The sequence below is a fragment of the Procambarus clarkii genome, chromosome 21, assembly GCF_040958095.1.
Source record: "Procambarus clarkii isolate CNS0578487 chromosome 21, FALCON_Pclarkii_2.0, whole genome shotgun sequence".
NCBI lineage: Eukaryota > Metazoa > Arthropoda > Malacostraca > Decapoda > Cambaridae > Procambarus > Procambarus clarkii.
In genome coordinates this window covers 46309568-46327177 of record NC_091170.1, presented here as the reverse complement: position 1 = coordinate 46327177, position 17610 = coordinate 46309568, and positions in this window count along the sequence as shown.

Genomic DNA, 17610 nt, shown 5'->3' with positions numbered 1-17610 from the left:
CAAATAAAATAATAACTTTATTTGATTTCACTGGAACAGCAAATTCTAACGTAATTCTCAAACTGCCCGAAGCCTCTATAGGAAGGGTGTCTCCCAGTTCCTCAGGCGTTAGTCTAAATGCCAGCAACGTTCGTCCTTTTATAAATGAATTATATATCAAAGTATTACAGGCGTTAAGGCCTACTGTATTTTGAGTCTCATAGTATAGTTTTGAACATTTATTCGGGAATTTACATGTTCTATTAAATAAATTTGACCCATGACGTGTAATATATACATTAGATAAATCGCAGTGATCGAAATAAAGGGGATTAAGCATATACACTCCAGATATAGCTTCCATATCTATCATCTTAATAAATAATTTATCCGGGATAATGCTCCCCCACGATTGGTCAATACTTAATCTCTGCTGTCCATTCCCAAGAATTAACGTCTTGAGGAGTGTCTTATCAAACATATATGTAACTGGCATATTTTGTTCAGTCAGAGCTCTATTAATAGCCTCCAATCCAGATGCAAACGGAGTTATCCGATCAATCCACATTCTAGCTAGTTTAATGTTAAACTTGTATCCAGATTCAATACTATTTATAACCCACGGATCATTGTTAAGTTCTAATCGCAAACAAATGTCAATTCCATCCAAAAGATATTCACTCAAAGTTGTAATGTCCATTAGCAGTTTAAAGCAACAGTTTACTCCCTCAGTTTTTAACTTTACAAATCTAGATTTAAGGTCCTCTGTAGCATTCTTAAAGTAATCTGTGTCATATTTTTCAGGAAAAACATCATTATAGAAATATGTAAGTTCTTTAAATCTTTCAGCTTTACATTCAGAAAGCGTTGTCATTAGCTTTACATACGATAAATATGAAAATAGTGAATTAGTTTCCACCACCTGTTCATTTAAATAAACAGTTACAGCCTTAAACATCGTCTGTTATAAGCCATTAACTATTGATGCATTTTTAATATCCCCTAATGCCGTAATTCCGGAAGGTCCCGTTAATTCAACCAGCAGTTCTAACGTCAGGCTTGAAAGATCTATAAATTGACCCTTAACTCCGGGGATACGGAATTTAATATAAGAATCTTTAAATTTATTGTTAATACTTGAATTCACAGGTAAAATATCTTGTGTCTGTCTTGAAAATATCGTACTTTCAACCATTCTATGCGGACTAACTTTAGGAAAGCCAAAAGCAGCTTATAGCAGCTGTATAATTTTGTAACGGAACTTGCAATGCTGCACTAGGAGCATTTACACTCATCATGTCTGCGTCTAGTATACAACTAGTACTGTTTTATGAAAACACGTCTTTATATCTATCCATTTTCTTTATTTAAGCAGGTCTTTTCGTTATTCGTCCACCCGCTATTAATTTAGGACCTATACTTTTCAATGTTTCCATACCGCATTTTCTAATTGCTTATTTCAAAGTACCTTGGCTTGTATTTATATCCTGCAAAACATTCTGTCCCAGTGTCAATGCAGCTGGCATAATAGTTTTTAATAGGAAAGGAGTTGCTCTACGAGCTAGACCAGTTAAGAAACTTAAAATTCCACCTCCTCTTACATGTCTTCTATCAAAGACAGTAATATCGCCTAATCCTCCACCTGTCTTCCCTCGAGATGCGATAAATCGCCCTACCTCGTCAACGGACAGCTGGACAAACCTGACCCTCATGTTTAAACGCGTCAGGAGAGAATGATAAACTCCCTCATCTCTTTACCATTATATATCAATGGGTCCAATATGCAATACTGCAATTGTACATCCTTCCTTTTCAAAATATACAGGCTCCCCATCTTGAGCTGTTAATTTAATACTGATGCCATCAATATTAGTCGTATTTAAAGGTTTATATAATTTCCTGTGTGTTGCATTACTTTGAAACGAAACAACATCCAAGATATTTACAATCTGATTACCAAACATGGTGGGCTGCACCTTATCACAATATACACACAAGAAATCTATACGGCCTCCGGTGATAATAGCATGTATCTTGTACAGTCATCCTGTTATTAGGTAGTTTATTCATAATAAAATATCATATGCTTTACCTACTTCAGCTCCAATAACTTTACATATATTTCGACCAAAGAAAAAAGAAATGCGAACAATCAATTCACCATCCTTTGTAATAAATCATTTTAACAACTTCTCACTAAATGCAGTATTAAACTTAATTCGATTAATACTCGATTCATATTTCATATAAATGCCCCCATGGTCTGGGAAATTATAATTAAGTACGGTTCCTATAAAACTCAGCGAACCTCTTGAAAATATAACTGAAATTTCTCTATTTAAAATAGTCGTTAGCTCTATGCAATTATCGCTCGCTAAAATATCTGACTTTAAAGTGAAAGATGTATTCACCGTATTCAAATCAGATAAATTTTTATTAGACACTAGAAGTTAAATTGAAATAAGACTTTCTGTGTCATTTTTCATAACTGCAAAATAAGACGGAGGCAGGAATATATTCTTCAGGCACATTTCGTAAGCTTTATTAGGGTCTAAAGGCAGCTATGTAATCTATTTTCAAAAGCATTAGGAGCATTATTTTTAAATACGTCAGTATCTGAGTTACTTGCTGCATATATAACGTAACTATCCATCCTGTAGTCTATTAATAAATGATAAAAAATAAACAAAAACTCACCTTAATATGAACTCACCTTAATATGATATCTAGGTAGACTCTCTTTCATCTCCCACCTTGATCCGCCTCTTCAAACTCGGGGGAGAAAACACTTGATTTTTCGCATCTACATTTCTAAATAAATTTTCAGGTGTAGAGGTCAAAGAAAAAAACACCTTAGCTATGGGCAATTTATCTTCTGGGAATACACTTTCGGAGTGCACATCCTGCCTATAACGTCTTCAACAATATTGAGCCCAGTAACTGGCGATGTGATGTTCCCTTCATCATCCCACTTTACAAGACCACTTGTATTAAAATAATTTAACAAGGAGACAGCAAAATCATAATCCTTAAGCTTTAATCTCAAGTCTATCAAGTGATGTATAACAGGATTTGTTTTCACTGTCATAGGCTTCTCTACACTTACTGCCGTAGGCTTCTGTTGATCAATAGCTTTTCGTGGTACAAGATAGAATTCTTTCATTATTCCTTATTAAATAGCCTTTAAATAAAATTTGTAGCTATTGGAAGTAAAATATCCAATAAATTACCTCCTCTTTTACTCGTTAATATGTCTTTCTTGAGTGAAATTGCCTTCTTATTACAGGCAGTATTAAGTAGAGCTCCATACATAGTATCTTTAGAATGTCGTTTTTTAGAATTTAAAATTCTTTAGAATTTCAAATAGGCTTCCCAACTTCAATTTTATTTTTTAAGAAATTATTAAATATTTCAGATAGGCAAATTATATGTTCTTTTTTAAGAGTCTTAATTAACTTTTTTCTAGACTTATAATCTAATCTAACTAATAGTTCAATAAATCTGCGATACTTGCTAACTAAGGGCTGCTTCTTCATAGTTTCTTCACGTCATCTGAATTCACCCACTGATCAAATGAACTGTCGAATTCTCTCAATTTCAAATGTATCTGACAAGTAGGTGGGAGTCAGCTCCTCTCTATAAAACCCGCCTTCTATAAGTCTATTATTTAAGTCCTTTAGATAATATAAAGGTACGGGTTTTTTAGTATCAATTTGATAAATAGTAAATATTTCCTTGGTGTTCTGTTGATGAAAACCTTTTTTGAACTTTGAAATACCATTAGATACAGTGAGCCATACTGTATCTCCTACAGACAGATGATTACTGAAGCGCGGGGTAGTCTGCTGGTCTCCTCAATACATGAGCTTAAACTGCCTAGTCACATCTTGAGGCGAAGATAAAGCATGTACATCAATAGGTATTTTCCCCTTTAATCCTCTATAGGGTGTTCTATTATATGTTTTAACCATATCAGGCAAGACATTTATATAGGTTAAGGTATTGTATGCCGTTTAAATATTTATATATCTTAGTTTTCAATGTTCTTATAAATCTCTCTGCAATGCTGGCTTTAGTTTCCTGAGAAAATACACTGTACAGTTTAATGTTTTTTTCTGTCTAACAATCGTTTCATATATTTATTATAGAATTCACCACCCTTATCAGTGTTAAGCTCCCTTATGCCTTTTGATGAAGGTAAATCCAAAATAACTTTCATGACTTCGCTTACACTCTGATCTGATTTAGTGGATAGTGGAACTACGTGTGCAAACCTCAAAAATATATCAACACAAACTAATAAATATTTAATATCATTGTTGTGCTTAGCTAACAACATCATATAAGCCAAGTCACAGGTAAAGAAAGCTTTAGGTCTAGGTGCTAAGATACGTCTGCGCTTAAATTTGAGGTTTTTTAATATGTAGATGTAAGGTATAAGCATTAGACGTTTTTAAATAGTCTTTCACATCTTTTATAGTTAATTCAGGGAATGTTTTCTTTGCAGCCTTATACAATTTTAAAACACCACCTAACCCACCAATAGACTTGGGGTCATTGTATATCTTATTAAGAGTTTGTTTAATGTTCACCATTGATACACTATTTCATAAGGGGGCTCATTTACAAAATTTCCCCTAAATATTATAGATTGAGGTGTTTTAACGCCCAAGTCAACAAGTAAATACCCACACTGTCGAGAAGTCACTTTCATATATATATCTAAAAAATTCTTGGCATCTTGTTTTCCAAATATTTGTCTCCCAAATGTTTCTATCTGGGACAGGTCTCTTGATTTAAGCAGAATAAAATGAGATGTATTTAAACTTATAGATCTAGAAAATTTCCCACTAAGAAAATATTTTGGGTTATAAAAATAATAGAGATGTTCTCGTTCCGTCCCCTAGTGAATATATCACTTACTATTTTAGAGTTTGTAGATTCAACATACAAGTCATCATAAGCAACTAATATATGCGATGTGTCCTCTGGATCACGATCGTCTAAAGGGTTTACAATTTCAGAGTAATGCGATATCTTATGTTTAATTAGTGGGTTAGTACTCAACTCTTTATACCCACTTCCACAGATAATTTTTTTAGCAAAGTTCTGCTGATATTTCTCTATCATTTTAGAACATAAATAGCTCTTCCCACCATTTGAAAATCCAGCAATAATCATTTTTAATGGTTCACTAAATATATTCAACTGGGCTTCAGTAATAACTTTCTTCTGCCTTTCCATGATGCTGGGATTCAATGGACTAACAACAAATATATAATGAAAGGAGTATTTAAACAAAATGTACATTCGAGTTTTTATTTTTAAAAAGTTAACATAGCCAATAAATCATAGACATTTTTTCATTAAACATTTTCATTAGACATAGAATCATATACATTTCATTAGACATTTTCATAAGACAATAATTCATTGACATTTGAACATAGACATTATATAGACATTTTCATTAGACAATAAATAATATACATTAAACATTTGAACATAGCCAATACAGTAACAAAATCATAGACATTACATAGACATATTTGAACATAGGCATTTTCATTAGACAATAAATCATAGACATTTTCAATAGATATTTGAACATAGCCAATACAGTAACAAAATCATAGACATTACATAGACATATTTGAACATAGTCATTTGAACATAGGAATTTTCATTAGGCAATATATCATAGACATTTTCATTACACAATAAATCATAGATATTTTCATTAGACATAGCTAATACAGTAACAAAAAATACATAGCCAATACAGTAACAAAGTAACATTGAACATAGACTTAGTTGTTATTAGGGAACAATGGCTGAGCGACTCTATCCCGCTTATCCCAAAGATTAAAAATGGGGAATAATGGACGTCTTGGTGGGGAATTATCTACAATTACCGGATCTTCTACCTGCACTTCTTCCTGTACCTCGCGCTCTGGAATGTCTGGGTGACCGTAAGCTAAAGACTCTGTGGGACTAATCAGGTACCTCTTGTCGTCAAAAGCTGAAAGGCCGCGCTTAGTTGTTTCATATGTACATATCTGCCCGTTAACGTTATGAATGGAACGGGATACAAAATTAAAAGTTGTGTTTGTCTGTAACGTGTTCTGAAAAGATGCATGGGTTATTTTCTTTTGTTAGTGATAAGGAATCTCTGTACATTTACATAAATGTTCATTATCAAGGGTTAAGAGAGAATAAGTTTCAGGCATGAGTGCAATTAATTCAGTTATAATTTTCTGTTTTACTTCTGACTTGAGGAGTCCTAGTTTGCCTTTACAAGTAGCTGAGTACATGGGATGATCTTTGTCAAAATTACTTAAATCCATATAATCTAATAGAGGAGCTTTTGTCATTTCCTGGAACGCATCTTTACAGGTAAGAGTGAATATGAAGGAGTTTGTATCCGTATAAATTAGTCTAGCTCTTTCCCCATAATGGGCTTTAATTACGTTATACCAGAACATATAAACGTCTCTTGGCTATCTGCAAGATCTGATATCCCATGTAAGAAGGAGTGATGACTTTAAGGATGTCTTTCATTACTGTACAAGAAATCATATCTGGACCTAGAGAGATAGCTCGTTTATACAAAGGGTTTCTTGCATGAGTTAAAAATGAGTGTTTGTTGTTACTAGATGGTGGGTATTAGCATATCTAGAAATACTGGTCATTGATACAGACTATTACTTATGAGTTTAAAGGCTTTTCCTTTAACTTCACAGGTGGTATTGGTTCGTTCTCGAATGTTCGTCGAAATGAAATCTTTTAAATAGGGAGCCTGTTTAAATTCATAGATTGTTTTTACTCTTTCAACTTCCAATCCTAGTTTTAATAGCAATTGCAGGAAATCAAGGCTTAATAAATAGTCTTTTTAGGGCAGATGGGATGCAATTAATTTAGTATTTTTAGGCGGGAGCTTACGTTTTTCATCATTAAGGGTTTTCTTACTGTACTCTGACAAAAACTCCTCAGTTATGAAGGAGTTTTAGTATGAGACAGTACAAGGGGCAGATCATCAGTATACCTAGCTACCTCGGGAGATACATGTTTCGTATCGCATAAAATCCAATAGCCTTTGTCTTGATCACAGGGGATATGTTGTAACCCTTGCCCTAATAAGGTATCCCGTTCAAGATCAGTTAATTGTCTAATCCCTCCCTGAGGAAGTAACTCAGTCATGCACGCTGCATATAAGCTGTTGAAATCGAGGTACAAAATGTGCGTATCTTCATCAGAGCAAGGGTTAGATGTAGTGTGCTCATTAACAGCCTGTGTAAATTGTCTTATGGAAGATGTGAACCCCCCTCTAAGATTCCTTCTCAACAAATCATAAACATTCTGATCATACACATAGTCAAGTACAACTTTAGATTTAAATAAGAACGCGTCCCAAGCGTAATTAGGCAGTGATACATAGAAAATAATATCTAGCTCGTAAATTTCTTTCAATGATGTGTGCCAAAGTGTAAATATATCAACTAACATTCCTACGTCAACTTTTAAATATAACATGAGGTAATCTTTGATGTTAGCACAGTTCCCTAAATTAAATACTTTAAGAGCTTTGTTGTAATCTTCTAAAGATAGAGGAGCGTCATGTAAAACATTGTAAAACTTATCTCGAGAAGGGAGCTGAGGTTCCTCTAATACATCCAAGGAAGAAATGTAATCATAACATAGGCTTTGTTTACCTTTTATTAACAGAGCTTTAGCCTCATCGGATACGCCGCTTAATATGTGTTCAGTATACTTGGTAGGTTTCTTACTGTCAACGTGCTCTTTTGCTAAGGTTCCTAATGACCCATTAAGGAGAGCTAGGCTATCTAGGAATTTAAGATTACCTATGATGACTTGAATAAATTTTAAACCTTCCTTGGATAGAATTTCTACATCGCGGTGAGGATCTTTAGGCAGTTCTTTAAGTATAATTCCTAGATCATACGCTGCATTATGGGAAAATGTGGTCAAATATCTACGAGCATTATTACATTGTAAATTGCAACGAGCACAATATGCTCCTAAGTAATTATTTTCTTGTATAGTATGATTATGGTGCCTATGTTTATCTTTCCTATTCTTGAAATTTTGATGGCACAATTGACACGTATTTTTCTTTGAAACATCCTTTCCTGCTCTCTAGACAAGTTCTTAGGGAAGTTGGGGAGCTGAGCATAAATAGCTTTGCATGAGGTTTCTAGCGTGGTAATAAAATGATTAACAGCGTCTGGACCTACGTATGAATACGTTTCTACGACATTTAATTCTCTGTCTATAATCCTGTAAGCATAAGCAATTGCTTTATGCTTGCTTTCAACCATGCCTCGAGGATTTTGACGGTCTAAAAAGACACTCATTCTTGCTATGGTTAATATTCTTTGCAAATTTATGGAAATCTTTGATCAGGCAGAGATGCTTGCCTTCCAATAATAAGAAAGGGACTTTATCGACATGCTTTTCTTGGCTTTTCCTAGCTAAACTAAGATAGTAACGATTACTTTCGTGGGTTACTGTATAAATATAAATAGAAATTTTATTTAACATTTCTATTTTCCTAAGATTATCGAAAGATACAGGGAATCTGATTTCATCTGCCCATACTACGAATCTTCTACACCATTGTAAGCTTTTGTAACGATGTATAACGTTATCCATCTTGAGGTTATCTTGAGATGGCATATCTTATCTTGGCATTTGAAACATTAAGAGGAAACTGCATTTGAAACATTAAGATGAAAATGGCATTTGAAATATATAGAGAAAAACAATGTTTTGAAACATAAATGATAATACTTACGAGCTGGGTTATTGATTCCACCAAGTACGAGATTCTCTTGATCACGAATAGGAACTCCTGTAATGGAAACATTTTCTGTATGAGTACATATTACTTGTTTTATACACTTGTTAAAATATACAATTATTAACTTTTTAATTTACATAAGAAATATGGTGAAACGTACGATTATTTATGATGCGACGGCGTTTGGGTGGAGGTTCAATGACGTTTCGGGCTTCAGTGGGAGGTTCCTGGCTAACAGACCAACGACAATACGGGCAGGAAGCAGAACCGTGAACTGAAATGAGAATATTATATATAAATTAGCTGTCTGTACGTACGTGTGTTTCATAAATATATTTCTTTAAAAGTTTATTGAATGTACGAGAAATGTGGTACTTACGATTTGCACAATAGAGTTGACCACAACAAGCACAGGTAACGTCGAAATGTCCTGGTGGTGTAGGTCCGTTGCACTGTATACAGAAAAGTCTACATTCCTGTAGCGCGTTGATGCTCATCTCAGCTGTGCATGTTACGCATCTTGCTGTGCATAAATGCCCGATTTCGTTGTTAAGAAGTTGGAAACACAACGGACAGAGAGACATGATGATGGGAGATGTGAACAGGCTGAGGGAACTTGTGAACTTGTTGATGATTGAATGTTGACTGAGAGTGTACGCCACTTAGACAGATCTTAAGCAGGCTGAGGGGCCCCTGAACGAGCGTAATGACTTTTATTGTGCCCCTGAGTGAGCGTTTTGGTTGCATTTATTATTAGCGATGAGGTTTGGGCGAATATTGGGATTAAAACTTGTTTATAACATGTGTAAACTAAAATTAGATGAAACAAAATATAAATAACTAAATACGTTTTATTAATGCCTAATGCATATATGTATAAATTATTACGTTGGTGAAAGCCGGCAATGACTGACGGATGGCGGGCAGGTAATCAGGTGTTGAATGCCTCGGGGCAGGTAGCCTGGGTAAATTAAGGGCTTACATATTGAGACGCATCGGTTGATTTGTGTAAAACTGACTTGTTTAATGTAAAGGAACTAACATTACGATGTCTAAAATAGCTGTACGGAATTATGAACGAATAATATCAAGATAATGAAGAAGGAGAGGTAGAGAGGGGGAGAGACGGTCCAGATATTACGGCGACACTGGGATAAGATTATGCCGGTGACTTGGGGTGTGAGGTCGGAACAGGTGACGCGGGGGTGTGAGGTTAGAACAGGTGACACGGAGGAGGGGGGGGGTTGCGAGGGATAGGGGAGGGAGGGGGTGTGAGGTCGGAAGAGGTGACACAGGGGTGGGGGGGGGGAGGGGCAGGCCGAGTAATTAATGATGTCTTATGTAGCTAGGTAATACTACAGTTTTAGTTATATAGACATATTCGTTTGTAGGTAAGAATTTCTACTTAAAAGAATAAAGTCTAAAAAAATCTGTTTATTCTCGGTAAGAATTCTGAAATTATTTTACCCCATAAGAACTCTTAACAAACTTCTATGAATACTTTATCTGAAAATGATCTTTGAAAATTTCAGTCTTTAACTCCGAAATTGACTGATTTGAAAACAAAAATTGTCCGTAGAGTTTACCTGGAAACCCTCTGACACAAACACGATGTTTACCTGTGACATATGGACGACTGTTGACCTCGAAACCCTGTGACTCACACACGATCCCCCACCCCCCTCCACCTAAAATAAATCGTCTGTATGGGGTCATCCCTACTACTACTGGTGTGGAGGACCGTGGGAGGATGGTGCGGGTGAACGTTGGAGGGTGGGAGACCGTGGGAGGAGGGTGAGGGACCGTGGGAGGAGGGTGTGGGAGACCATAGGGAGCAGCGTGGGAGACCGTGGGAGCAGCGTGGGAGACAGTGGGAGCAGCGTGGGAGACCGTGGGAGCAGCGTGGGGGGACCACATAACAGAAGCAGCGCCAACATGGAGCGAGGCGGTCACTCCCTCAGCTACTCTGGTCTTCTCCTCCTCTTGACTTTCATTCAAGGTTGGTTTACCTTACTCTGCACTGTGTTACTGTGCACTGTTACTGTACACTGTGTTACTCTACACAGTTACTGTACATTGTGTTACTGTACACTGTGTTACTGTGCACTGTTACTGTACACTGTGTTACTCTACACAGTTACTGTACATTGTGTTACTGTACACTGTGTTACTGTGCACTGTTACTGTACACTATGTTACTCTACACAGTTACTGTACATTGTGTTACTGTACACTGTGTTACTCAACACAGTTACTGTACATTGTGTTACTGTACACTGTGTTACTCTACACAGTTACTGTACACTGTATTACTGTACACTATGTTACTCTACATTGTTACTGTACACTGTCACTGTACACTGTCACTGTACACTGTGTTACTGTGCACTGTTACTGTACACTGTGTTACTGTACACTGTGTTACTGTGCACTGTTACTGTACACTGTGTTACTGTACACTGTGTTACTGTGCACTGTTACTGTACACTGTGTTACTGTACACTGTGTTATGCTGCACTGTGTTATGCTGCACTGTGTTACCCTACACAGTTACTGTACACTGTGTTACTGTACACTGTGTTACTGTACACTGTGTTACTGTGCACTGTTACTGTACACTGTGTTACTGTACACTGTGTTATGCTGCACTGTGTTATGCTGCACTGTGTTACCCTACACAGTTACTGTACACTGTGTTACTGTACACTGTGTTACTCAACACTGTTACTCAACACTGTGTTATTGTACACTGTGTTACTCTACTCTCTTACTGTACACTGTGTCACTCTGCACAGTGTTACTCTACACAATTACTGTACACTGTGTTACTCTACTCTGTTACTGTGCACTGTGTTACTCTTCACTGTGTTGAGTTACTCTACACTGTTTTACTCAACACTCTCTTACTGTACACTATGTTACTCTACACTGTGTTACTCTACACTGTGTTACTCTACTCTCTTACTGTACACTGTGTTACTCTGCACAGTGTTACTCTGCACAATTACTGTACACTGTGTTACTCTACTCTGTTACTGTGCACTGTGTTACTCTTCACTGTGTTGTGTTACTCTACACTGTTTTACTCAACACTCTCTTACTGTACACTATGTTACTCTACACTGTGTTACTCTACACTGTGTTACTCTACGCTGTGTTACTCTACGCTGTGTTACTCTACACTGCGTTACTCTACACTGTGTTACTCTACACTACGTTTCTCTGCACTGTGTTACTGTACACTGTGTTACTGTACACTGTACACTGCGTTACTCTACACTGCGTTACTCTACACTGTGTTACTCTACGCTGTGTTACTCTACTCTGAGTTACTCTACACTGTGTTACTGTACACTGTTTTACTCTACACTGTGTTACTGTACACTGTGTTACTCTACCCTGAGTTACTCTACATTGTGTTACTCTACACTGCGTTACTCTACACTGTGTTACTCTACACTGAGTTATTCAACACTGTGTTACTCTACACTAAGTTACTCTACACTGTGTTACTCTACACTGAGTTACTCAACACTGTGTTACTCTACACTGCGTTACTCTGCACTGAGTTACTCTACACTGAATTACTCTACCCTGAGTTACTCTGCACTGTGTTATTCTACACTGTGAAACACTACACTGTTTTACTCTACACTGTGTTACGGTACACTGTGTTACTCTACGCTGTGTTACTCTGCACTGAGTTACTCTACACTGTGTTATCAACACTGTGATACTCTACACTGTGTTACTCAACACTGTAATACTCTACACTGTGCTACTCTACACTGTGTTACTGTACACTGGTTTACTGTTCACTATGTTACTCTACACTGGTTTACTGTTCACTATGTTACTCTACACTGTTTTACTGTACACTGAGGTACTCTACACTGTGTTATTTTACACTGAGTTCTCTACACTCTGTTACTGTACACTGAGTTACTCTACACTGTGTTACTCAACACTGTGTTACTCTACGCTGTGTTACTCTACTCTGTAATACTGTACACTGTGTTACTCGACATTATGTTACTCTGCACTGTGTTACTCTACACTGTGTTACTCTACTCTGTGTTACTCTACTCTGTAATACTGTAAACTGTGTTACTCGACATTATGTTACTCTGCACTGTGTTACTCTACACTGTGTTACTGTACACTGTGTCACTCTAAACTGTGCTACTCTACACTGAGTTACTGCATACTGTACACTGTGTTACTCGACATTGTGTTATGCTATACTGTTACTCTACACTGTTCGCATTTGTGTTGCTCACGTGGTCCCAAAAAATGAAATGATTTGACAAAATACTATGCCCAAGATTACCATCAGAGCGCTTTCGGGATGATGGGCAAATAGCGTCGGCAACCATCATCTTTTGTATGGTCGTGATGATCAAGCGGTTAAGGTCTCCTGTATTCCAGTTGCATAGTGCTCCTGGCAGTATGGGTTCGAGTCACTTCTGGGGTGTGGGATTTTCATTTACATATATATATATATATATATATATATATATATATATATATATATATATATATATATATATATATATATATATATACTCTACACTGTGTTATATATATATATATATATATATATATATATATATATATATATATATATACTCTACACTGTGTTATATATATATATATATATATATATATATATATATATATATATATATATATATATATATATATATATATATATATATATATAACACTGTATATATATATATATATATATATATATATATATATATATATATATATATATATGTCGTACCTAGTAGCCAGAACTCACTTCTCAGCCTACTATGCATGGCCCGATTTGCATAATAAGCCTAGTTTTCATGAATTAATGTTTTTTCGACAACCTAACCTACCTAACCTAACCTAACCTAACGTTTTCGGCTACCTAACCTAACCTAACCTATAAAGATAGGTTAGGTTAGGTTAGGTAGGGTTGGTTAGGTTCGGTCATATATCTACGTTAATTTTACCTCCAATAAACAAAAATTGACCTCATACATAATGAAATGGGTAGCTTTATCATTTCATAAGAAAAAAATTAGAGAAAATATATTAATTCAGTAAAACTTGGCTTATTAGGCAAATCGGGCCTCGCATAGTAGGCTGAGAAGTGAGTTCTGGCTACTAGGTACGACATATATATATATATATATATATATATATATATATATATATATGTCGTACCTAGTAGCCCGAATGCACTTCTCGGCCTACTATGCAAGGCCCGATTTGCCTAATAAGCCAAGTTTTCATGAATTAATTGTTTTTCGACTACCTAACCTAACCTAACCTAACTTTTTCGGCTACCTAACCTACCTAACCTAACCTAACCTAACTTTTTCGGCTACCTAACCTAACCTAACCTATAAAGATAGGTTAGGTTAGGTTAGGTAGGGTTGGTTAGGTTCGGTCATATATCTACGTAAATTTTAACTCCAATAAAAAAAAATTCACCTCATACATAATGAAATGGGTAACTTTATCATTTCATAAGAAAAAAATTAGAGAAAATATATTAATTCAGGAAAACTTGGCTTATTAGGCAAATCGGGCCTTGCATAGTAGGCTCAGAAGTGCGTTCTGGCTACTAGGTACGACACATATATATATATATATATATATATATATATATATATATATATATATGCGAACAAGCCTGAATGGTCCCCAGGACATATGCAACTGAAAACTCACACCCCAGAAGTGACTCGAACCCATACTCCCAGAAGCAACGCATCTGGTATGTACAAGACGCCTTAATCCACTTGACCATCACGACCGGATATAATGAGGTGATAGCCGAGGCTATTTGAACCACCCCACCGCCGGCACTCGGATAGTTATCTTGGGCATAGCATTTTACCAAATCACCTCATTCTTTGGGGCAACACGTGAGGAACACAAATGCGAACAAGCCTGAATGGTCCCCAGGACATATGCAACTGAAAACTCACACCCCAGAAGTGACTCGAACCCATACTCCCAGAAGCAACGCATCTGGTATGTACAAGACGCCTTAATCCACTTGACCATCACGACCGGACATAATGAGGTGATAGCCGAGGCTATTTGAACCACCCCACCGCCGGCACTCGGATAGTTATCTTGGGCATAGCATTTTACCAAATCACCTCATTCTTTGGGGCAACACGTGAGGAACACAAATGCGAACAAGCCTGAATGGTCCCCAGGACATATGCAACTGAAAACTCACACCCCAGAAGTGACTCGAACCCATACTCCCAGAAGCAACGCATCTGGTATGTACAAGACGCCTTAATCCACTTGACCATCACGACCGGACATAATGAGGTGATAGCCGAGGCTATTTGAACCACCCCACCGCCGGCACTCGGATAGTTATCTTGGGCATAGCATTTTACCAAATCACCTCATTCTTTGGGGCAACACGTGAGGAACACAAATGCGAACAAGCCTGAATGGTCCCCAGGATATATGCAACTGAAAACTCACACCCCAGAAGTGACTCGAACCCATACTCCCAGAAGCAACGCATCTGGTATGTACAAGACGCCTTAATCCACTTGACCATCACGACCGGACATAATGAGGTGATAGCCGAGGCTATTTGAACCACCCCACCGCCGGCACTCGGATAGTTATCTTGGGCATAGCATTTTACCAAATCACCTCAAAGAATGAGGTGATTTGGTAAAATGCTATGCCCAAGATAACTATCCGAGTGCCGGCGGTGGGGTGGTTCAAATAGCCTCGGCTATCACCTCATTATGTCCGGTCGTGATGGTCAAGTGGATTAAGGCGTCTTGTACATACCAGATGCGTTGCTTCTGGGAGTATGGGTTCGAGTCACTTCTGGGGTGTGAGTTTTCAGTTGCATATGTCCTGGGGACCATTCAGGCTTGTTCGCATTTGTGTTCCTCACGTGTTGCCCCAAAGAATGAGGTGATTTGGTAAAATGCTATGCCCAAGATAACTATCCGAGTGCCGGCGGTGGGGTGGTTCAAATAGCCTCGGCTATCACCTCATTATGTCCGGTCGTGATGGTCAAGTGGATTAAGGCGTCTTGTACATACCAGATGCGTTGCTTCTGGGAGTATGGGTTCGAGTCACTTCTGGGGTGTGAGTTTTCAGTTGCATATGTCCTGGGGACCATTCAGGCTTGTTCGCATTTGTGTTCCTCACGTGTTGCCCCAAAGAATGAGGTGATTTGGTAAAATGCTATGCCCAAGATAACTATCCGAGTGCCGGCGGTGGGGTGGTTCAAATAGCCTCGGCTATCACCTCATTATGTCCGGTCGTGATGGTCAAGTGGATTAAGGCGTCTTGTACATACCAGATGCGTTGCTTCTGGGAGTATGGGTTCGAGTCACTTCTGGGGTGTGAGTTTTCAGTTGCATATGTCCTGGGGACCATTCAGGCTTGTTCGCATTTGTGTTCCTCACGTGTTGCCCCAAAGAATGAGGTGATTTGGTAAAATGCTATGCCCAAGATAACTATCCGAGTGCCGGCGGTGGGGTGGTTCAAATAGCCTCGGCTATCACCTCATTATGTCCGGTCGTGATGGTCAAGTGGATTAAGGCGTCTTGTACATACCAGATGCGTTGCTTCTGGGAGTATGGGTTCGAGTCACTTCTGGGGTGTGAGTTTTCAGTTATATATATATATATATATATATATATATATATATATATATATATATATATATATATTATTAAATATGACCGAAAAAGTAAGATTAATAATTCTAACACGAATTTTCTCAATCTTTCGTACATTTCTTTTCACTGATGGAGGTAAATCAAAAATCAATTCTCCAAAATTCATTTTTATTTCTAGTCTGACGCGACACGAGCGCGTTTCGTAAAACTTATTACATTTTCAAAGACTTTAGTTTACAAATACACAACTGAATAGAACTTACGCATCTCCGATTTTAAATCTACATTTGAGTGAGGTGGAAGGGGTGATGTGGCATTAATCAACACAAGACAGAACAAAGGGTGGTATTAATAGGGTATTAATTTTATCAACACAAGACAGAACAAGAGGTGATATTAATAGGGGTGATATTAACAAGAGGTGATATTGATCCAGCCTGTACTCCTCTTGACATATCAGAAAATATTCTGAGGAAACTACTCCAAGCTTGTACTAAAGAGGCACCCTTCTTGAGCCCGGATGGGCACATGTATAAGCAAGTAGATGGGGTCGCCATGGGTTCTCCCCTAGGTGTCCTGTTTGCAAACTTCTACATGGGTACCATCGAGCAAAAAGTCTTAGTCGACATGAACTTGAAACCGGCCATATACTCCAGGTATGTTGACGACATTTTTACACAGGTACCTGATGTCAGACATCTGCAGGAGCTGAAGGAGGCATTTGAGCAGAGTTCCGTGCTGCGTTTCACTTACGAGATGGAAAAGGATGGGAAGCTGCCCTTTCTAGATGTAACAGTCATGGAAAAGAGCGGAGGTTTCCACACTGCAGTCTACACTAAGGAAACGAACATAGGAATGTGCCTAAATGCCAACAGAGACTGCCCAGACAGGTACAAGAGGAGTGTTGTTAACGCATATGTCGACCGTGCTCTCAGCCACAGCTCAGAAAGGAAGCAAGTCGACGAAGAACTCTGTAGGGTAAGGCAGGTCCTAGTCAACAACGGCTTCTCCAATGGTTTCGTCGAAGACATCATAAGAAGGAAAGTGAAAAGCCATGCAACCTCTGAAGAGACAACTAACACAACACCTATACCCCCTATTAGACTATTTTACAGGAACTTCTTTTCCACAGCT